Source organism: Cibotium barometz, chromosome 43 (genome assembly GCF_041138505.1).
Source record: "Cibotium barometz isolate CiBa-2024 chromosome 43, ASM4113850v1, whole genome shotgun sequence".
Taxonomy (NCBI): domain Eukaryota; kingdom Viridiplantae; phylum Streptophyta; class Polypodiopsida; order Cyatheales; family Cibotiaceae; genus Cibotium; species Cibotium barometz.
Window position 1 is genome coordinate 37,919,326 of NC_141088.1, and position 12,477 is coordinate 37,931,802.

The following is a 12,477-nucleotide window of genomic DNA, read 5'->3' on the forward strand; positions in this document are numbered from 1 at the left end:
CCTTCATCTCAAACTTCTATCTAAGCAAGATCTTTACATCAAAGATCTCTGCATCATGGTCCCCCGTAATGATCAAGTCATCCGACCACCACCTAGCACCGCAGTACCCCTACAGGCCTCTCACTCACACCACACACACCACTCACACCACTCACACCTCACTCACCTCGCTCACACAAAGAGATAGACAAAACACCAAACAGAGCACAACACTACCATCACATTACCAAAAAGGAGTGATACAAGGGAGACTCCGGTCTGATAGAAGGACTATGCTAGAACTCCGGGTGATACACGAGAGAGTGTCCTCTTCTGTGAGAGTATGTCCCAGACTCCTTGTATGCAGCCAAGAGAGTGCTCCCCTTAACTCCTCCTTGGGTGTCCTCCTCCTCGTGTGGTGCTCAAGAGGATCTCTCCCTGCCTTGGGAAAGGGAGAGGGGAAAGGAAGATGGTGCTTAGGATCTCGAAGAGGATCTCTCCCTGCCTTGGGAAAGGGAGAGGGGTGTTGCCTCCATGAGTGCCATCGGAGTTGGCCATGCACGTATGAGATGTCGAAGGGGACCAGCAGTCAAAGGGGTCAAAGAGCACTGGCAGTAGGAGGGCACCGGTGTGACGGTGATTGGAGTCATCAGAGGGCACCGGCAGTCGGAGCCATCGGAGGGCACTGGGGGTCGGAGTGGTCGGAGCACACAGGCGGTCAGAGTGGTCGGAGCAGTCGGAGGGAACCAACGATCGGAGTGGTCGGAGCACACCGACGGTGATGGCGGTCGGAGTAGTCGGAGGGCACCGGCGGTTGGAGTGGTCGGAGCACACCGGCGGTGGGACGGCGGTCAGAGTCATCAGAGGGCACCGGCGGTGACGGCAGTCAGAGTCATCGGAGGGCATCGGCGGTGACGGTGGTCGAAGCGGTTGGTGGAGTGTGGAGGAATTGGTTTCCCGTCCACAGTCGCCCACATTACTACTCAATTCACAGTCCCGGTGAATGCCAAGAAAACACAAGTGAGCCTCTGGGAAAAACATCCGGGAAGCAGGCTGCCAGAGCAGGCATACCTCATACAATGATCTTGCCAGGCAAACCTTCTGGAGAGATACAAAATAAATAAAAATGAATCAACTAAGCTCCTAGGCAACTTCATCCAATGAGCTGTAGAAAAAAATGATTGAACAGGGAGCTCCTGGGGACTTCATCCAGCAAGCTATTTCTTAGAGCTCCTGGGCACTTCATCTAACAAGCTATCACTAACTGTATTACTACTGTTATCCCCCGGGCAAAGCATCCGACATAAGGTTACCTCAACAAAAGCACAAAAACCAATCTAAACAATAATAATCACTGGCCACTTCGTCTGGGCAAAACTTTCGGCACCACGAAGTCTAGGCATACAAGATACATAATGAAATCTGGCCATGGCCAGTACATAAAATATTCCACCTCATTAACAGAAAAATATTCACTTCTCCCAAGCATCAGTAGTATGTGCCAAGGCAGCCTCACATAACTTTTGCTTCAGTGTCAAGAGTGCTCATAAACTGCCGCGGAGATGCCCATACCAAGGGCTTTGCAGTCCAAGGGTGGTTTGAGAAGAGCTGCACATGCATCTGTTGTGTTATGGTATTGCATTATGGTATTGCAGAGCAATGAAGAAGGGGTGTGCCCTTCAGAGTTTCTCTGCAACCTAGCTGCACCCCATGCCAAGAGCTCTTTAACACACTTAGATGATCCTCTATGTGCTGCAAAATGCTGTAGAATGGCTGGACTGTGCAAAATGCAATGATGTGCTTCCAAAACCATCGCTGCTTCTACTATATCTTGTAGGCGTTGCACACATGAGAGATGCCTTACTTAAAAGCAAGAAAACTACTGTAGAATGGTTGGAACCGAGCTACCAAGTGTAGAGGTGTAGCTCCACATGTTTGTGCCACTATGGGCATCTGGACAACATCCAAAACTTGTTGGACACAATCAAAGTGGCCGCTCTTTACTACATAATGGAGGCATGTCCTTCCATTCGGAGCATCAAACACGAGGATATCAGCTCCCCATGCCACAAACCGCTCAATGCAAAATACCCTTCCATTTTTATAAGCAAGCATGAGAGGCATATGTCTATGATGATTCATTGCATTCAACGACAATGATTCATTGCATTCAACGACACACCCTTCTCCAACAGTAACAAAAGTACCTCAGATTGGCCATGTGAGGCAGCATAATGCAAAGGTGAGAGGTGGCTCTGCGACCAAGAGAGAGTGCCGGTGGGGAGTGACGAGAGGGGGGCCAGTGGGTGAGGGAGAGAAGGGGGTGGTGAGTGCGGGGAGTGAAGAGAGGGGGTGGTCGGTGGGGTGAGGGAGATAAGGGGAGGGGGGTGACGGCGATGAGGGGGAGAGAGTGGGGTGGGGGAGATAAGGGGGGGGAGGGGGGTGATGGTGAGGGGGTGGTAGGTGGAGTGAGGGAGAGGGTGGTTGGTGGGGGGGGGAAATAAGGGGGGGGGGAGAGAGAGAGAGAGAGAGAGAGAGAGAGAGAGAGAGAGAGAGAAGTTTTGGGTTTTTTTTCTTGTTTTTTAAAAAAATAAAAATAAAAGAGGAGGAATATACTCCATGGCCCCTTTCAATTACTTTAGTGACTTGATCCTTTATGCTACCTTCTTCAACCACGCACTTGGCCCACAAGAGTTTTGGACCTTGCAAGCAACCTTTGCTACTCCTCAAAATGCTTGGGCCCACAAGAGTATTGACACCTAGAAGCAACCTTCGCTACTCCTCAAAATGCTTGGGTATGCTATTGGGCATCATATGTTGAGGTGAACAATGGCCTGACAATCTTTGAGAACCAATCATAAGCAAGCATAAGTACCTCTAGCAACAATCTCAATCCTAATAGCGATCTGTTTGAGGGGGGTTCGGGGGCTGTGAGGGAGTAGGGGGAGTGAAGAGAGGGGGGGTTTGGTGGCTGCACACGGGGGGGAGTGGGCGGGTGGTGAGGTGGTGAAAGGGAGAGGAGGGGGGGTTTTGCCGGTTGCGCATGGGGGGAGTGGGGCCGGTGAGGTACTTTTTTGGGGCTAATTGGGCATTTTTTTTGCCTTGATTCTTGTCCGATCCATGGACTTTCTACAGAAGTCAAGCGCTTTCCATTTTGCCGTAGCTTAAAACCTTAGTCACAGCTCTTAGCCCTGGAAAGCCATAGCTCAAATTCCATGGCGAGAAAGGGGGGGTTTGCGGGGGAGTGGGTGATGGTAAGAGAGAGGGAGAGAGGCTGCGGGGGTTGGTCGGTGAGGGGGATGGGTGAGAGTGAGGGAGAGAAGGTGGGGTCGGCGAGAGAGAGAGGGGCTGGGGGTTGCCAGCAAGAGGGGGGGCGACGAGTGAAATGGGTGAAAGGGGGGGTTGGGAGGTGGGGTCGGTGAGAGAGGGGTGGGCTGGTGAGTGAGGGTCAGGGTCGGTGAGGTGAGGTGAGGGAGGGAGAGAAAGCTGCGTGCAGTGGGGTCGGGTGAGTGAGGAAGGGGGCAGGGGGTGGTGAGGTGAGTGGGTAGAGGGAGTGAGATAAAGGGGGAGTGGTCGGTGGGGTGAGTGAGAGAGGGGTTGGTCAGTGGGGTGAGGGAGAGGGAGAGAGAGAGAGAGAGGGGGGATGAGGGGAGAAGTTGGTCGGTTGAGGGACAGGGAGAGAGAGAGAGATAGGGGGGTGGGGAGTGGTCGGTGGGGTGAGGGAGATTTGTTTGGTTTTTTTTTTGGGCTTTTTTGAAAAAATTTGCAGAGGGTCGGCGAGAGGGGGGAGCACAGGTGAGCGACCAAAAAGGGGGGGAGGTGGTGAAGGTCGGTGGGGTGAGGAAAGGGGGGGTCGGGCTGGGCGGCACGGGGGAGGTGGGTCAGGTGAGAGAGAGAGAGAGAGAGAGAGAGAGAGAGAGAGAGAGAGAGAGAGAGAGGCTGGGTGGTCGATGAGGTGAGGGAGAGAGGGGGTGAGACGGGTGAGAGCTTGGTCGGTGAACGGGGGCGGGTAATCGGTGGGGAGAGAGAGAGAGAGAGAGAGAGAGAGAGAGAGAGAGAGAGAGTGAGGGAGAGGGTGTCAGTGGGGAGAGAGAGGGTAGGTGGGGTGACAGGTAGGGTTTTTGTTTTTTGTGGGTGACGCAGAGGGGGTGAAGGAGAAGAGAGAGGAGGGGGCCGCAGGCGAGAGAGAGAGCGCTAGAGAGAAAGAGAGAGGGGTGGAGAGAGAGAGAGAGAGAGGAGAGAGAGAGAGAGAGAGAGAGAGAGAGAGAGAGGGGCCGCAGGGTGCTCGGGTTGGTCGGTGAGGGGGGAAAGAGAGGGTTAGTGAGCATTGGGGGTGACGGTGAGCGATAGATAAGGGGGGTTGAGGTTCGGTGAGGTGAGGGTTGTGGGAGGTGGGGTCAGTTAAGAGGGAGAGGGTGGTCGATGAGAGAGGGGGCACGGGTGAGTGAGCAAGGAGGGCTGGTCAGTGCAGAATGATGTGAGGGGGAGAGAGTTGCGACAGTGCGGGGGGGAGAGAAGTAAGGGGGGGTGGGGTGGTTGGTCGGTGGGAGAGGAGTGAGGGATTGGGGGAGTGTGTGGTCGGTGAGGTGAGGGGGGTGGGGAGTGTAGGAAGTGTGTGGTCGGTGAGGAGTGAAGGGAGGGGGTGGTTGGGTGGGGTGAGGGAGGGAGAGAGAGAGGGAGAGAGGGGGTGGTCGGTCGGTTGGTCGGTGAGTTGAGGTGGTCGGTGGGATGGGTGAGAGGGGAGTGGTCGGTGGGATGAGTGAGAGGGGGAAAAGAGAGAAAGAGAAAGAGAGAGGTGGCGGGTGTTTTTTGGGTTTTTAGTTTTGTTTTTTAATAGAAAAAAGAAAACTAAGATGGGGGGTCGATTTTTTTTTTGGGAAAATTGATTTTTTTGGAAAAATAAAATAAAATAAATATTGAGAGGGTTTATTTTTTTGGGAAAGAAAGAAAGAAAAACCAAGGGGAGATTTTTTTATTTTTATTTTTTGCTTGATCGGGGAGAAGGGGAGGTTGGGTTGGTCGATGAGGAGAGTTGAGGGGAGAAGAGAGAGGGAAGGGGAGAAGAGAGAGGAAAAGGGTGGGTGATGAGTGAGAGATTGGTCGATGAGGAGGGAGGAGAGGGAGGGAGAGAGGGGGTGGTCGGTCAGTTCGTCGGTGAGTTGAGTGTGAGGGGGGTGGTCGGTGGGATGGGTGAGAGGGGAGTGGTCGGTGGGATGAGTGAGAGGGGGAAAAGAGAGAAAGAGAAAGAGAGAGGTGGCGGGTGTTTTTTTTGGGTTTTTGGTTTTGTTTTTTAATAGAAAAAAGAAAACTAAGATGGGGGAGTCGATTTTTTTTGGGAAAATTGATTTTTTTGGAAAAATAAAATAAAATAAATATTGAGAGGGTTTATTTTTTTGGGAAAGAAAGAAAAAAAACCAAGGGGAGATTTTTTATTTTTATTTTTTGCTTGATCGGGGAGAAGGGGAGGTTGGGTTGGTCGATGAGGAGAGTTGAGGGGAGAAGAGAGAGGGAAGGGGAGAAGAGAGAGGAAAAGGGTGGGTGATGAGTGAGAGATTGGTCGATGAGGAGGTTGTATGAAAGAGATTTTTTTAAATTTTTAAATTTTTTGCATCTCTTGTAAAAGAAGAAGGAAAAAGAAACCGAAGAGGGGGATTTTTATTTATATTTTTATTTTTTTGGAGACGGAGACCCGATACCTGGCACTTCACGAACACCAAAGTGAGTTGATATAGGCGTTTCGCTTGAACCACCACCCTTGGCCGGCCACATCTTCCGAAGTGCCTTGATTGAGGGAAATAAAGTTTACACAGATCCTGATCTTGTTGGTCTTCTTTTTTGGAATCACCACTATAGGTGACAACCACTAGTGCTCAATGGGAATGATGATACGTACCTCTTCCATCTTGTCTAGCTCTTTCTTTCGCACTTCGGAATATTTTAGATTCACATGGTAGATGCCCTTCTTGACCGGCCAACTGCCTTCTTTTTGTGAAATTTTGTGAGTGCAAATGGCTAGGTCTATCCTTGGAAGATCCTTGTAAGTCCATGCAAATGCCTCTTGGTGTTCTTTGAAAAAGTCGGTGATTCTTTGAAGAGTGGAAGGATCCTCCCAGACCCAAGCTGCCACTAAGATGGGGCGTGGCTCCTCTGATGTGCCCAGGTTCAGCTCTCTCACCTCCTCATTGGTAAGTGGTGGGTGGAAGAGGAGCGGTGTGCCGAGTGCTGCTTGATGGAGAGATAAGGGGTCATGGGCTGGGGTGTTGTCTAGAGGGAAATCACCAATGCATTTCTCTGTCCAGTCAGCAGGTATCTCTTCTATTGCGGGAAAGGCTTCTTCCCGAACCTTGAGGTGCTCTACCCGCCTCTCCTTGTGGGTGCGTCTAGGAGGGGTTATAGGTACCTCTGATGATTCCTCTTGAGAGACCTTCTTGCGAGGTTGTCGAGAAAACTCAAGTTCCCCTAGACCTATGACCTCTATCTTTTCCTGTTGAGACACTTGTTGAGACATTGTTGCTGCAGAGGAGGAGGACAGAGTGAGCAAAGATTTTGTCCAATCCCATACTCCTGCTTCTTTTGAGAGCTCTTCTTCTTGGGACAGCTCTTGAATAGGGTCGGGGTCCAACTCAACTATGTCCACCATCTTGCACTGGAACCCCTCATAGGAATTTAACCAATTCCATAGAGGTTCTTCCACCTCTCCGTCTCTGAACCAAATGGATCCCAAGCCTCATCCACTGGTAAGCCTTGCCATTCCTCATGTTCTTCCTCGTCATTGGGTCCTTCCTCCCAAATGGGAATTATGTCATGTAGGGCACTACCACGAGCACTCTCATCGGGGCCTTTTTCCAAGGGCAAGGTCATTGTCCCCTCTGGGTTAGGGATATGCAAGTTTTCCCGACCCCAATCATGGATCACTTGAGCTGCCCTCAACCAAGGCCTTCCAATGAGTAAGCTGTAGGCCCCTCTCGAGCTGGTGGGAGGTCTAACACCACAAAAGTCATTTCACATACTAATCCTTCAAAACTGATTCAAAATTGATCGAAACTTGCCTGACTAGTCCCACAGGCATCACTTCTCTCTGGTCTGCCACTCGGATGGCGAAGGGAGCTTGCTCAGTAATTTGGAGACCCAAGACTTTCCTAGTAGCTTCGGGCATGATGTTAACACCAGAACCACCATCCACAATGGCTCCTGTAATTTGAGTTCCTCCCACGGAGACTGTCACCCTTGGGCTTCGGTGATCGGCCACTCCTGGGGGATAGTGAGGCATACCCTTGCTTGGTGCCTCCTGGGCCGTCGCCCACTACTACTAGATAGTGAGGCATACCCTTGCTTGGTGCCTCCTGGGCCGTTGCCCACTACTACTAGATGTGGCTTCACCCCTAGTTACCTTCGGATTCATCCAATGCTAGACCAAGCCTAGTAGTAGTTGCTCTCCTATTTCCTAGCTCAAACCACATAACTGAGGAAGGGTAATTTCCACCTTGACTCCTGCCAACTTTTCCTCCTATTTAGATTACTAACCTTGGGTTGGGTAGACTCCTCATCCGCCTTTGAAGGTGTGGTGGTTGGGGGAATGACCAAGGTAGGTGCCACTTCCTTCTCCATGGGTGGTGTTTGAATAACTTCCTCCACGGCCTCCTTATAAGCTTGGTCCACAATGGATGGGTAGATTGCACCATCAGGGAGAGGAGTTGGTGTCTTTGGGGCTCCTTGGGACCGGGTGACGGCCACCACTATTGGAGTGCCAGCAGTGGGAGGAGGCACCATTGCCACTATTGGAGTGTCAACCTTGGGAGATGGCACCACAGCTTCCACCATGTTAACCAATGGGGTTCTAGGACAATCCCAAGTGTAGTGGTCTTGGCTCTCCAGGCAATGGAGGCATGGGGGTGAGCCCTCTGGTATAGTGCATTGAGCTTGCATGTGGCCGCTCCCCCCATGACGGTAGCATATAAGAGGTCAGTGGGGTTGTTGGGAGGACGGTGATTGGGGGCCAAGAGGTACTACGCTCCACCATGAGGCGAGCATTCTCTAGTTGTGTAGCTCTGTCTTGGAAGTCTTGCAGGGAGCCTTGGGGTGGAAACGTCTCTCTCATCTTCATCGTCGCTTGAGTAAGGAGTGCTCGAAGCACCCACTGTTGTAGCATGTAGTTTCCAGGATCTTGGGGTAGCCGAGCGACCAAAACTTTAGCTCTTGTGACAAGTTGGGCCACTGACTCCTCCGCCTTCATGGAGAGTTGGTTGAGCTCTTGAGTGATGAGGTCGAAGTAGTTCCCTAGCCTAAAGGTAGCCAAGAACTGTAGCCTGCCAATCCGGGAAGTGGTTGATGGGAAATTGACTGTACCACCGGTCGGCACTTTCTTCCAGCGTGGTTAGGAACAAGACCAAGCGTGCATCATCTCGGTTGAGACCTCTTGAGTCACACATAGTGAGGAACCACCGCACATGGTCTTCTGCATCTTCACTGATGGTACCTTTGAAGGTTGGTAGCTTAACTTGCATGCGGTTAAGGACAGTAGCCAATGGCTCTGGCCCTGGAGCTCAAAGATGGTAGTGTACGCTCCCATTGACGAATGGAGGAAATGGTTTCCGACGATACTATTACAAGGGGAGACGTAGACTCATCGATTTTTTGTTGGGTGTTGTCAAGAGTAGGTGCAGAGCATGTAGAAACTTCTATATGAGTGTGTGCCTGGCATGAGGAGCTAGAAGCTTCATGTGGCTCCCCCCTTCCTGAGCTAGGTGGTAATGATCGATATCGTTTAGGAATCCAAACTAACTCTGGAAGAAGTGGTGTGGAGCACTCTATTACCTTTCCCTTACCACGGTCTTGAATTGTCATTGGGGTGGCAACAATTGGTTTGCAAGGTTTTATAGGTGATGTAGAGGGATTCAACTTATGTTTAGGGACCCAAATCTGGTCATTCCCCTCATAGTACCCTTGGGCTACTAATAATTTTTTAGGGATCCATCGTGATGTTACATTGCCCTTTCTTTGGTGGGTAGCTGCTTTCCTTTTACAAGGCTTCTTGGTGGCTGAACGAGATTGAGCAGGGGAAGTAGCTATTAACGAAGATTTTGGGACCCATTTGTATGTACTCTTTGGCATAGTAAGCAAAGCTTTAGGGACCACTTTGCCTGTTTCCACTCTTGGCGTTGAAGCGTTAGAGGGGTGGCCAACAATCGAAGATGGTTTTGCCACTGGACTTTGTGATTTTTCATTATCTAATATTTGAATGGATGACTTAGGTGCGGGATTTTGAGCGGTCAGACCTAGTGTTGGTTCTTGCGTTGTGACTCGTCTGGTTGCCCAATCGATATTGCACTTGGTGGCCATCATCCATTTGCGCCCTAAGATTACAGTCCCTTCCATGGTACCAGCAGGCATAACCAAAAAGCTTTGAATTATGGTTCCCTTGTCATAAGCAACCGGAGTGTGCAGAATTCCTGAGACAGGGGTTTTCTTCTTGTTGATTCCTTGAACTTGGATAGAACTCTTGGTTAAAGGTGGTTTTCCCAGTTGACACCACACGCCATATGATAGCAAATTGTGTTGAGCTCCTGTATCCAATAATGCATTATACAGCACCTCCCCGTAAGGACTCTGTAACTCAATTGGGTAACTTAGAGGTGGGTCAGATTCCAGTGCATCCTCCTCTGCTTCCTCGAAAAATACTTGCGTAATTCCCAAGTTGGCTTCTCGTTGTCGCCTAGCACGCTGTTGACGTTCTTTTGCTTCGACTCTCGCTTGTATCTTTTTAAGCTCAGCTTATTCTTTAGCTGCCTTCTTTTGATGGATTGCATGTAACTCCTCTTGGCTCAGGGGGTCATAGTATCTTTTGAATTTACTCCCATTAAGGAATCCAATGGTTTCAACTCCGTCGAGAGTCTCCACTCTGATGGTACCTTGTGGGGTAATTTCACATACTCTATACGGTCCCTTACCAGCATATTTGAGCTTTTTCTTTTCGTTTCGCACTCCATACATCAGGACTTTATCCCCAACCTTGATGTCCTTGTCCTTTAGATGGCGATCAAACCATTTTTTCCTTCTATCCTTCTCCACAAGGGCATTGTACACAGCCAATTGTCTTTCTTCATTTAGCCGCTCAAGGATATACAGACGCTTTGCTAAGGGATTACCATCCCAACCCTCTTGAGTAGCAACACGAAGACTTGGAATGACAAATTCCCACGGCATGACTGCTTCTTGGCCATATACCATTTTGAATGGTGTGCAATTAATAGCCACTTTGTACGCAGTACGATAGGCCCATAAAGCTGTTGTAAGCTTTAGATCCCAATCCGTGCGATGAGCTTCAACAGTCTTTGTCAGAACAGAGATTAATGTCTTGTTTGTACTCTCGGCTTGGCCATTCGCTTGCGGATAATAAGGAGTAGATTTATGATGGGATATCATGAAATTTGTTGTGAGCTCCTTAATCACTTCATTTATAAAATGCATACCATTGTCGCTCACAAGTTCAAAAGGACAACCGAATCGTGTGATTATATTTTCAAAGAGGAACTTGGCTGTTGTCCTCGCATCTGCCTTACGTGTCGCTTTCGCTTCAGCCCATTTGGTCATATAGTCAGTGGCCACAATAATATAGCGAGATTGTGTGTTTCGGGCCGCTGGACTAATTGGACCTACAAAGTCTAAACCCCACTTTTCAAATGGTTGGTTTACTTTGATCGGATGTAGGGGCATCTGATCTTTCCTCTGGGGTTTCTTATATCGTTGGCATTCATCGCAACCCTTCACAAAGAGTGATGCATCTTGGAACATAGTGGGCCACTAATACCCTGATTGTAAGATCTTTCGTGCAGTTAAGTCTCCTGAGAAGTGACCACCGGCTACGCCCATATGTGCCTCTTGTAAAATGTATAGATACTCATCCTCTCGGGCACAACACCTAAGAACGTCATCCTTTCCTCTTTTATAAAGAGTCCCGGCTATCAGGCAATAGGGTTCGCATTCTTTGATTAGCTTTCGAGCTAGATCTTTACGAAGCTCCTTGGGTGGAAAGCCATTAACCAAAAAGTTAACAATCTTCTCACTCCATTCAGGCATTGTCTCCACCATGAACAGGGAAGTGTCCGGTAAGTCATCATCAACCCCCGTAGGAGCCTCACCATTAGGTATGCGAGACAAATGATCAGCCATAACATGTTTTTTACCAGGTCTCACAACAATAGTGAAATCAAACTCAAGAAGAATCAATAGCCATCGTGTGATTCTTCCTGTGGAGCATGGTTTGTTTACCAGATAAAACAATGCTTGATGATCCACATAGAAAACAAACTTGGTGGCAAGGAGGTAATAACAAAATTTCCTTACTGCATATATCATTGCCAACCCTTCTCGCTCCGTAGTGGTGTAGTTCATCTCAGCATCGTTCAACTGGCGACTGGCAAAGCTAATGGGGTAGTCTAGCTTGTGTTCTCCAGGTTGAGTCAACACACACCCAATAGCAAAGTTTGATGCATCAATATGTACATGGAAGAGTAAATCCCAGTTAGGCATTCTCAAGATTGGAGCACTCGTCAAGGCCTTCTTTAATAGCTCATAGGCACGGTCACATTCTTCGGTCCAAATAAACTCGATGAGAAGCTTATACAATGGTCGAGCTATCTCGGCGAAGAAGAGAATAAACCTTCGATAATAACCAACGTGGCCCATAAAGCGTTGGACTCCCTTGTAGTTGGTGGGTGGGGGTAATTCCAGAATGACCTTGATTTTACTCTCGTCAGTGGAAATCCCATTTTTGGACACTATATGCCCTAAGATAACTCCGTGTTTAACCCAGAATTGGCATTTGAAAGGATTCAAGGAGATGCGATATAATCTACACCTTTCAAATATTTTTCGTAAACACATCAAGTGCTCGTCCCAAGAGGAATGAACACAAAGATCATCTAAGAAAGCTTCACAGAAGTCCCTTATATATTCCTTAAAGGCCGTGTTTATCAATCGTTGGAATGTTGCAGGTGCATTGGTCAAGCCAAAAGCCATGACGCGAAAGGCAAACACTCCAAACTCCGTGATAAATGCTGTTTTAGCTTGGTCCTCGATTGCAATTGTGATCTGATTGTAACCCGAGTACCCATCTAAAAAGCTATATGCCTCCTTGCCTGCCACTCTTTCAAGCACATGTTCAGAATATGGCAAGGGGTAATGATCCCTTCTGGTGGCTGCATTAACCTTTTTGAGATCAACGCACACTCTGAGTTTCCCATTCTTCTTTGGTACGATGACTATCGGAGAAACCCATTCTGAGTGCTCAATTGGGTATATGAATCCACATTTTACCAGCTTTTCAATTTCCTCTTGTACAATCTTTGCATACTTAGGATTCATTGGGTAGGGACGTTGCTGGACTGGTTTAGCAGTGCTAATCATTGGAATCGTGTGTTGCACCACCGAGGGTGGAACACCCTTCATATCATGATATGTCCATGCAAATATGTCCTTGAATTCTTTAAGAAGCTTTGT